The sequence below is a fragment of the Erinaceus europaeus genome, chromosome 15 (assembly GCF_950295315.1).
Source record: "Erinaceus europaeus chromosome 15, mEriEur2.1, whole genome shotgun sequence".
Classification (NCBI taxonomy): Eukaryota; Metazoa; Chordata; class Mammalia; order Eulipotyphla; family Erinaceidae; genus Erinaceus; species Erinaceus europaeus.
In genome coordinates, this window is record NC_080176.1 from 38,245,911 (window position 1) to 38,256,538 (window position 10,628).

Below are 10,628 nucleotides of genomic sequence, written 5' to 3' on the forward strand. Positions count from 1 at the left end.
GCTTCACACAAATATTTGGAAACATTGTTCAATTTACTTGTAAAATGCCATTCAAGATGTGGTGAAAAAGGTGAATTCACCATTTTTAATAGCTGCGTAGTATTCCAATGTGTATATAGACCACAACTTACTCAGCCACTCATCTGTTGTTGGACACCTGGGTTGCTTATAGGTCTTAGCTATTAAAACTTGTGCTGTTTTGAACATAGGTATACACATATATTTTTGGACGGGTGTGTTTTTCTCCTTAGGGTATGTTACCAGGAGGGAAATTGCAGGGCAATAGGGTAGGTTCACTTTTAGCTTTCTGAGAATCTCCAGACTGCTGCAATAAAAGGCAATTGTGGGTATAAGGACACTCACTATGGTGAGTTCTGTGAATCCTTCAGTGAACCCTCAGATGTGGAGATGTCTTAGGTACTCCTGACACAGTAAAATATACCTGTTTTCTTTGAAGTCTGTGAATAATCTTCATGCAAGATGGCTTTATCTCTAACAGAAAGGGTGAGACTTTTCTGGGAGCCTAGAGGGCATAGGGAAGACTGGGAGATAAAAACTCCTCATACATCACTCAAATATTGCCTTTCCACATATTCCCAAGTCTCAGGCTCTGACACTTTTCTCTAGTAGGGTACTGCTCTTAATAGAAGCTTTCAAGAATCATTATCTAACTTTCTCTGAAATTCTGGGATTAAGTTCTGAGTCTAGTCATGCTTTTATTTGCCCACTTACCAAGAGAGACCACACATTAAATGTTACTTTTAAAGCCCCTGGATTCCCAAAAGCTTCCTTGAGTTGTTAAGCAATCGTTCAGGAACCTAGATAAAGAAACTTCTTTTAAAAATTATTAGTGATTTAATATTAATTTACAAAATTATATGTCAACAGGGGTATAATTCCACACTGTTCCCACCACCAGAGTTCTGAATCCCTAATCCCTCCATTGCAAACCACTGCAATTCTTCCAAGGTTGCAGACATGGGTTAACTGTCATCTGTCTGTATTTGTACATAATTGCTCACTTTTTCTTCTAGGTCAATTCCTCTTTTCCCTTCCAAGCCACTCATGATCCTATTACTACATCCAAATATCCCTCCATTTTTTCTCCTTTCTCTCCAGGTCCTGATGGAGCTGGAGTTCAGAGCCCTCCCACCCTCTTTCTTCTATCACTTCTCCACTGGGAGCATGGATCAAAATAGTTTTTGAGGTGGAGAAGGTAGGAGGTCTATTGTCTGTTATTGCTTCTCCACTGGACATGCATGTTGGCAGGCCTATATATACCTCTAGCACGTTTCTATCTTTCCCTATTGGGGAAAAGCTCTGGAGAGGTAAAACTTCAGGAGACATTGGTGAGGTTGTCTGCCCAGAGAAGTCAAGATGAAATCAGGATAGCATCTGTAACTTGGTCATGGCACCAGCCAGCCACTGCATCCATTTCTAGCAGTGAAATTGCTCACAGCTTCTCTGCTGTAACATGCAAGCACTATTATCCACTCACCACTGATTGAGGTCTTTATTATTGTTTTGGATAACCTACTTATTACATCTCTAACATTTTTACCACTTACTAAAAATAATAGTTGGGATTTGACTGTGCACATGAAACTATTTTGGAGCATGCTACGTAACACACATACAGGATCTTCTTCATTTCTGAAGTTGTCTCACAGATAGGAGCAGATAGTATAGCTTATCTCCCTTTCTCACATAAGAAAATGAGACCTTTGAAGAAGTACTAGTTTAAAATCAGGATTCTGCAGATGAGTTTTCAACAGTGTGGGTCCAGTATAGTAGAAAAATCTATGTATAGGGTGGGGGTAGATAGCATAATGGTTATGCAAACAGACTCTCATGCCTGAGGCTTCAGAAGTCCCAGGTTCAATCACCCACACCACCATAAGCCAGAGCTGAACAGTGCTCTGGTAAAAAAAGAAGAAGAAGAAGAAGAAGAAGAAGAAGAAGAAGAAGAAGAAGAAGAAGAAGAAGAAGAAGAAGAAGAAAATCTATGTATAACATTGACTCCTCATACAACTTAACTACTAATAAGACTACTGTTGACCAGAAGCTGTATTGATAATATGAACATTACATTAACACATATTTTGCACATCACATGCTGATTGTATTGATATATGCTATATTGTTTAGGTAAATAATCTAGAGAAAAGAGAGTGTTATTAAGAAAACCCTAAAGGTGGTGTACCTGGTCACAATGTGCAAGGACCTGGATTCAAGACCTTGGTTCCCACCTGCAGGAGGAAAGCTTCATGAAAATAAATCCAGATTTATTTTAAAACTACAAGTCTTTTTTCTTTTCTATTACATTGAGCTGTTTTCATATAGAATGGGATATTTGGCTTGTTTGATGATGAGGATATAGCTTGGTTTGCGTTTTCCTATTCAAATTCTTTTTTTGTTGTGTTCTTGTTGTTGTGAAGTTTTTTTTTTTTTTTAAATGTATTTATGAGGTGGAGCCAAGATGAGGACTTGGAAGCAGCTGCTGGCGTGAGCTCCCACAACAACTTCTGGAAGGGGTAGGGATAACTGGCCTTCAGCAGGACGGTGAATAAGGGGTCCTAAGGGTGACACCAAGGAGGTGACTATAAAACAATTTGGGTTACAAAACAGAGAAAAAAGAAAGTAATTTTTTTGATTATTTACGAAGCGAACCCCTCTCCCCTCCCCGTATAACCAGACCCAGGGGCTGGAGAGCTGCTACTAGCAGGCTCCCTGCTGAGCCTTTTTCTTTACCAAGATTCCTGGCTCACCAGGGGTGTCATTCTAAACCTTTTCCTTTCTGAGAGTCATTCAGGAGCCTTCCAAGCTTCAGATTGACTCTTAGGGCTTTTTACTCTGTTCTATTTTATTATTTCTATTAAATATATGTGTGTCCCTTCTCTCCCCCCTTAAGGTTGACCAAAATTAAGTCTTAGTGTGTTTTCCATTGCTAGGTTACTGGGTGTCCTATCCATTGGGAGAGGAACCTGTTTAACTCTACCTACCTCCTCTATCCACTCTCTCCCTTCTCCCTCCTCCTAGCTAAAAAACAAAAACAAAACAAAACAAAAAAAAACACCTCTTTCCTTTCACTGCTCTGTCTTTTCTTTTTTTTTTTCTTTCTTTTTTTTTTCATTTTTTTCTTCCTTTCTTCCTCCTTCTTTGGCTTTCTGAATTCACTGACACACATTTATTTTTGGGAAGAAATCTGACTCAGAGTGGACTCTCATTGTGTGTCTCTCTTCTCCACTTCTCTTTCTCCTCTTGCTACCCCTAGAATTTACAGTGGATAATAGATTTGCATAATTGTCTATTCTTGCTATCCCTTTTTTCCTTACTCTTTCTTTTTCATTTGGATTTGGTTGCTATTTTTTCTTGGACTGGAGGCATCTTTTGGCTAACTGGTACTGGTTAAACTGCTTCAATCTTAGCTTCAGTTCCTATTGTAATTTCAGAGGTTGGTGATTGCATTTGTTATAAAGGTATTTAGTATAGTGTGGCTTGTACTCAAAACACAACAACTGAAAAACAACAGAACATAAGAATAAAAAACACATCAATAAAAAAAAATGGTTAAACCAAGAACAAACAAAACTACTACAATGAATGAAGACAAGAGCCCAGAAGAAATTACAAATCAGTCAGAGGTAACCATAGATAAGAAGACTATACAAGCAATAATAAAGTTAATAATCACATAAATGAAGACAACCATGGAATAAAGGGCTAGCAGAATTAGGGAAACAACAGATGAGACCCTCAAGGAAAATACTAGCTACCTCAAGGTAATTAGAGAACTGAAAGCTGAAATGAAGAAAGAAGCAGAAGGAAAGGAAATCAGACTAACAGGAGCAGAAAACAGAATTAGAAAGACAGAGGATGAGCTAAAGAAAACAAAGAAAGAGGTAAAATAGCTCCAAAAGAGATTGAGAGACACTGAAAACAACAACCAAGACACATGGGTAGATGTAAAAAGAAGTAACTTTCATATATTGGCCTGCCAGAGGAAGAAAGAGAGGAAGGGGAAGTAAACATCCTAGAAGAAATTATCGAAAAAAACTTCCAAGACCTGAACAACAGAAAGGACATTAAGATTCAAGATGCCCAGAGAGTCCCAAACAGAATCAACCCAGACCTGAAGACACCAAGACACATCATAGTTACAATGAAAAGAAGTAAGGATAAAGAAAGGAACCTAAAGGCTGCAAGAGAAAAACAAAAAGTCACATACAGGGGAAAACCCATAAGACTATCAGTAAACTTCTCCACTAAGACTCTAAAAGCCAGAAAAGAATGGCAAGATACCTACTGAGCCCTGAATGAAAAAGGGTTTCAACCAAGGATAATATATCCCGCTAGACTTTCATTCAAACTAGATGGAGGGATCAAAACCTTCTCAGACAGACAACAGTTAAAAGAGGCAACCATCACCAAGCCTGCCCTGAAAGAGGTTCTAAAAGACCTCTTATAAACAAGAACATCACCAAAATACTTACCATATATCAGAGCAAATAAATATTGTTGAATAATGGCACTACAATACATTAAACCCATAATATAAATAAATGTCAATGGCTTAAACTTACCCCTTAGTAGGCAGAGAGGGAGAGGATGGATCAGAAAACGCAACCTAACCATATGCTGCTTGCAAGAATCCAAAGTGACCAAACAAGACAAACACAGACTTAAAGTGAAAGGATGAAAAACTATCATATAGGCTAATGGACCACAAAATATGGAAGGAACAGCCATTCTCATCTCAGACACAGTAGACTTTAAATTAAACAAAGTAATAAAAGATAGGCAAGGACATTACATAATGATTAGAGGATCAATCAACCAAGAAGACTTAACAATTATTAACATCTATTCACCCAATGAAGAACCATCTAAATACATCAAACACCTACTGAAAGAACTACAAAAATACATCAATAGTAATACAATAATAGTGGGAGACTTTAACACCCCACTCTCACACTTAGATAGATCAACAAAGCAGAGAATCAACAAAGAAACAAGAGAATTAAATGAAGAAATGGACAGAAAAGACCTCCTGGACATTTTCAGAGTTCTTCACCCCCCCAAAACTGGAATACACATTCTTTTCAAATCCACACCACATACCCAAGGATAGACCACATGTTAGGCCACAAAGACAGCATCAAAAAATTCAAGAGCATTGAAATCATCCCAAGTATCTTCTCAGATCACAGTGGAGAAAGCTAACATTTAAAAACAAATAGAAAATTACTAAAAGACATAGAATTTGGAAACTAAACAACATTTCTTAGAACCACTGGGTCAGATAGACACTCAAGCAAGAAATTCAATTGTTCCTGGAAACAAATGAAAAGGAATACAGAAGCTATCAAAATATTTGGGACACAGCTAAAGTAGTATTGAGAGGGAAACTCATAGCCATACAATCACATATTAAAGAACAAAAAAACACCCAAGTAAGCAACTTTACTGCACACCTTAATGACTTAGAGGAAGAGGAACAAAGGAACCCTAAAACAACCAGAAGGACAGAAATCACTAAAATTAGAGCAGAAATAAACATCGAAAATAAGAGAAGCCAAATGTTGGTTCTTTGAAAAATTAAACAAGATTGACAAACCTGTAGCCAGACTCACTAAATAAAAAAAGGGAGAAGACTCAAATTAATAGAATTGTAAACGGTAGAGGAAATATCACAACTGACACCACAGAAATCCAGAAAATCATGTGAAACTTCTGTGAAGAACTATACACCACAAAGCTAGAAAATCTGGAAGAAATGGAAGAATTCTTAGAAACATATGCCCTTCCAAAACTGAACCAAGAAGAACTACAAAACCTAAATACACCAATCACAGACAAAGAAACAAAAACAGTTATTAAGAATCTCCCCAACAATAAAAGTCCTAGACCAGATGGCTTCACAAATGAATTTTACAAAACCTTCAGGAAACAGTTAATACCCATACTTCTAAAGCTTTTCCATAAGATCAAAAAAACAGGAACACTCCCTTCCACCTTCTATGAAGTCAACACCATCCTGATACCAAAAGCAGATAGGGACACAGCAAAAAAGGAAAACTACATACCAATATCTCTAATGAACATACATGCCAAAATATTAAATAAGATCTTGGCCAACCGGATACAGCAACATATCAAAAAGATTGTTCATCATGACCAAGTGGGATTTGTCCCAGGAATGCAAGACTGGTTCAACATATGTAAGTCAATCGATGTCATTCACCACATCAAGAAAGCAAAGCCAAAAACCACATCATTATTTCAATAGGTGCAGAGAAAGCCTTTGACAAAATACAACACCCATTTATGCTCAAAACTCTACAAAAAATGAGAATAGATGGGAAATTCCTTAAGATAGTGGAGTCCATATAAAGCAAACATACAGCCAACATCATATTCAATGGACAGAAGATGAAAGCATTCCCCCTCAGATCACCAAGCTCTCACTATTTTCAGATGATATGATAGTATACATAAAAAAAACCTAAAGAATCCAGCAGAAAATGACTGGATGTTATTACGCAATATAGCAAGGTATCAGGCTAAAAAAATCAATGTACAAAAGTTAGTGGCATTTCTTTATGCAAACACTAAATCTGAAGAAGAAGACATCCAGAAATTACTCCCATTCACTGTTGCAGCAAAATCAATAAAATACCTAGGAATAAAGCTGACCAAAGAAGTGAAAGAAAAGAAACAGAAATGGAGGCATCACACCCCCAGATCTCAAACTATATTACAAGGCCATCATCATCAAAACAGATAAGAAGGCCCAATGTATTAAATGGAGGAAGGAGGCTTTCTTCAATAAATGGTGCTGGGGAAACTGGGTTGAAATATGCAGAAGAATGAAACTGAACCACTTTATCTCACCAGAAACAAAAATCAACTCCAAATGGATCAAGGACCTAGATGTTAGACCAGAAACAATCAAATACTTAGAGGAAAACATTGGTGGAACACTTTCCCACCTAAACTTCAAGGACATCTTTGATGAAACAAATCCAACTGCAAGGAAGACTAAAGCAGAAACAAACCAATGGGACTACATCAAAATGAAAAGTTTCTGCACAGCCAAAGAAACTGTCACACAAACAAAGAGGCCCCTCACAGAATGGGAGAAGATCTTCACATGCCATACATCAGACAAAAGACTAATCACCAAAATATACAAAGAGCTCAGCAAACTTAGCAATAAAAAAAGCAAATGACCCCATCCAAAAATGGGCAGAGGATATGAACAAAACATTCACTTCAGAGGAGATCCAAAAGGCTAACATATGAAAAACTGCTCCAGGTCGCTGATTGCCAGAGAGATGCAAATAAAGACAACATTGAGATACCACTTCACTCCTGTGAGAATGCCATACATCAAAAAGGACAGTAGCAACAAATGCTGAAGTGGCTGTAGGGACAGAGGAACCCTTCTGCACTGCTGGTGGGAATGTAAATTAGTCCAACCTCTGTGGAGAGTTGTCTGGAGAACTCTCACAAGGCTAGCTAGACATTAAGGGAGGCTGGGCAACATACTCTATCTACCACCTAAAGAAGATCCTTCAGAGGATGGAACATCCTCTACCATTGTTGATCCACATTGAATGCAAGGTCCTATGGGGGTCCCTAAAGGAGTCCTATTCAAATTCTTATGATCACCGTAGAATTTATTTTGACTGGGAGTGAGTGGGCTGTAGTGCAGCGGTTAAGCACATGTGGCACAAAGCACAAATACAAGGATCCAGGTTAGAGCCCCTGGCTCCCCATCTGCAGGGGAGTCAATTCACAGGCAGGGAAGCAGTTTCACAGGTGTTTATCTTTCTCTCCCCCTCTGTCTTCTCTCCATTTCTCTCTGTCCTATCTAACAACAACGACTTCATAATAACAACCATAATAACTACAACAATAAAAAACAAGGGCAACAAAAGGGAAAATAAATAAATTAAAAAAAGAGAGAATTGATTTTTACTTGTGGCAATTTCTGTCAAATACTTCTGACCTAAGAGAATCAAGGACAATTGGGAGTGGTGCTTTCAATCTTTTGTGTGTCAACAAGTCATGCAGAGATACTGAATATTAAGCTGCACGTCCTGAATTAGGGTGTCTGTGTTTCTGACAAGCCTCCAGGTCACTACTGCTGTGAGTGACAGTCCTCCACACACAGCTTCCAGCCTAAGGTTCTTAGTGGTTCTGGAAGAACTAAAGGCAAATCTGCAAAGATAGCTTTATCTATAATTAAAATCTTTCAATCTGGTAAGATGAAACTATTTATCTGTGTGAGTTCATTCCATAAACCTACAAAATTTACTAGAATATTAAGTGAAAATAAGGTGAAAATGATGACTTCTAATGGTTTCACTCAGCCATCTGCCTGGTGAAGCTCAGAAATGGTGAGTCAGATAGCTTACCTGTTCTCCATTGGAAACCCTTCCAAGCCTTACAAGGACAAAGTAGAAAAATACACAGCAAAATTCTGATTGATCCCCAAAGAACAGAGTAAAAAAAATACTGGTCCTTGATGGTCTTTAAAAAGGCAGAGCTCCACATTATTAAAAGTGTTTAAGGGAGTCTGGTGGTAGCACAGAGGGTTAAGTGCACATGGCGCAAAGAGCAAGGACTGGTGTAAGGATCCTGGTTGAAGGTTGAAGGTCACCATCAGCTTTAAAAACTAGGGTAAAGTACACAAAAATCTAATCTGGTGATGATATTAAAATTAGAGATTGTCTTCTTAATCCTTGGATATATGTTGGCCTTGGCTCAAATTCCAGAAAGTCTCCCTGAGACTCCAAAAAAGAAAAAAAAAAATTCCAGGCAATTCAACCCAATTCCCCTATCTCTCATTCTTTGTACCAACCAACCACACAGCCTGTCACAGAATCTGTTTTTTTTTTTTTTTGGACTTCTTTAGCACTCAAGGGACAAAGCATTTCTACTCAGAATTTGGGAATTTCACCCCTCCAGTCTCTTTTCCAGTTTAAATGGTACCACACAGATTTGTGTTAGAAGTATTTTTCCCTTTTCAAAAAAAAAAAAAAAGAATTTTCCCTTCCAGAAGCAATACTTCAAGGATGACAATTCAATTCAGTTTATTTATTTGTCTACCCATTCACACATTTATTTATTTATTTGTTGTATAAGGTAATAGCTTATGGTACTTACCCAGAGCCAGCTGTTTGCAGGATGCTGAGACCAGGTGGTCCGGGAGGCCTCTGATGAATTGCAAAAGACACTCACCAGCTGCCGACACTGTGTGTAATGAGCAAACCTGCAAAAATCTTTATTTTCAATTGGATTGTACCTTTAAGTAAGCAAGGGAGACAGCCAGTATAACTACAGACCATGACCAACAACCCACATAAACAGTGTGCAAACACAAGTGATTAATGTACCAGTATTTCAAAACATCTAAAGCTAATGAGTCAGATTTACTAGGGTGCACAAAAGAGGGGGGAGAAGAGGCGGGGGCAGGAGAAAACAACTTAATGGGTTTTAATGGCCTTGAGCTGGAGCCTAAGAATTCTCCTGCCTTCAGTCCACTGTGCCATGGAGCTGGTGAACAAACACCCCGCTGGTTATGAAGACCACTTTCTCTCTGGCCATTATTCAAGGTAGGGATATATATATATATTCAAATTTTAGGACAGAATGAGGGGCACAAGTGGATGACCACTGCACCCTCCAGTGATCTCTGATGATATGCAGGGATAATGGATTGCAAAGACAGACATTAATAAGGTAAGATAAGAAGGGGAGGTTTATTAATTTTTCAAGTAAGTTAGGATGCCCCAGGGCATGGTAAAAGTGTAAAGAATCTAGTGAGCAATGAGGGGCCTGGCTGATTAATGCAAGTCAGCTGTCCTCTGAGGGACATAGCAATAATGATGAGATTATGGAAGAACCTACTGAAGACAAATGCGATGCATACAGAATAAAAACGAAGTGTCCTAGTTACTCTTTTGGAGTGTATGGTGGATATTTATGAAGGCAGAACAGAAGTACAAAAGATAGTCAGGGCTGGAGGTTGCACTTACTCTGCTCCTTTCAGGAATGTTGGGCTTGCCTGGATGAAGGGTTGAAAGGAAGATAAATGCTTTCCAGAAACCTTGTCTTCACAGCAGACTGAGCAGGCTTCAGAGTCTCCTCCTTGCCTTCCTGGCCTGTTGCCTTGTCTACATGTTCTGTCTCTCACAGACTTTTCCTTTCATGCTACCATATCGTCTAGGCTGTGCCAGGAGCTGGATTCCCTCCATCATCAAGACCAAATTCAACCTGCTTGTGCTTTGCTACTACTGAACAATGAGTTTGGAGCTGGAGTACAGGAAATTGGAACTGTTTTACTGTAAAATTGCCCACTACATACTATACTCAGTCTCTTTCTTTAGTATTTCTTTCTTTAGGCCTCTTAGTATCTTACAGTGGAGACAGAGTAGCTTCCCACTAAACCCTTGCCTTCTTGACCACTGACTTTCAAAGTGAAGAGCTATTTGAGGTTCTTATTAAAAAACAGTACTTTGAGAATCCAGTTTTGTTTTTTCTAGAACATTGCCTACCTCTGGTTTAATATGGTACTGGGACCTTTGGTGCCTAAAACTTGAGAGACCTTTTGTATA

The 10,628-nt window shown here is 38.5% G+C and overlaps 2 long non-coding RNA genes across 2 annotated transcripts; one reads left to right on the top strand and one right to left on the bottom strand.

Annotated features, from left to right (window-relative positions):
• Positions 1-2,268: 2,268 nt before the first annotated feature.
• On the bottom strand, positions 2,269-9,371 carry LOC132533152 (uncharacterized). The gene is made up of 2 exons (XR_009545058.1): positions 9,178-9,371; positions 2,269-2,576 (listed from the first exon to the last, which is right to left on the bottom strand). It is a non-coding gene; the product is annotated as an uncharacterized LOC132533152 (long non-coding RNA).
• A 102-nt stretch (positions 9,372-9,473) lies between these two features.
• LOC132533153 (uncharacterized) lies at positions 9,474-10,385 on the top strand. Its single transcript, XR_009545059.1, has 2 exons — positions 9,474-9,626; positions 10,241-10,385. It is a non-coding gene; the product is annotated as an uncharacterized LOC132533153 (long non-coding RNA).
• The last annotated feature ends 243 nt before the right edge of the window (positions 10,386-10,628 follow it).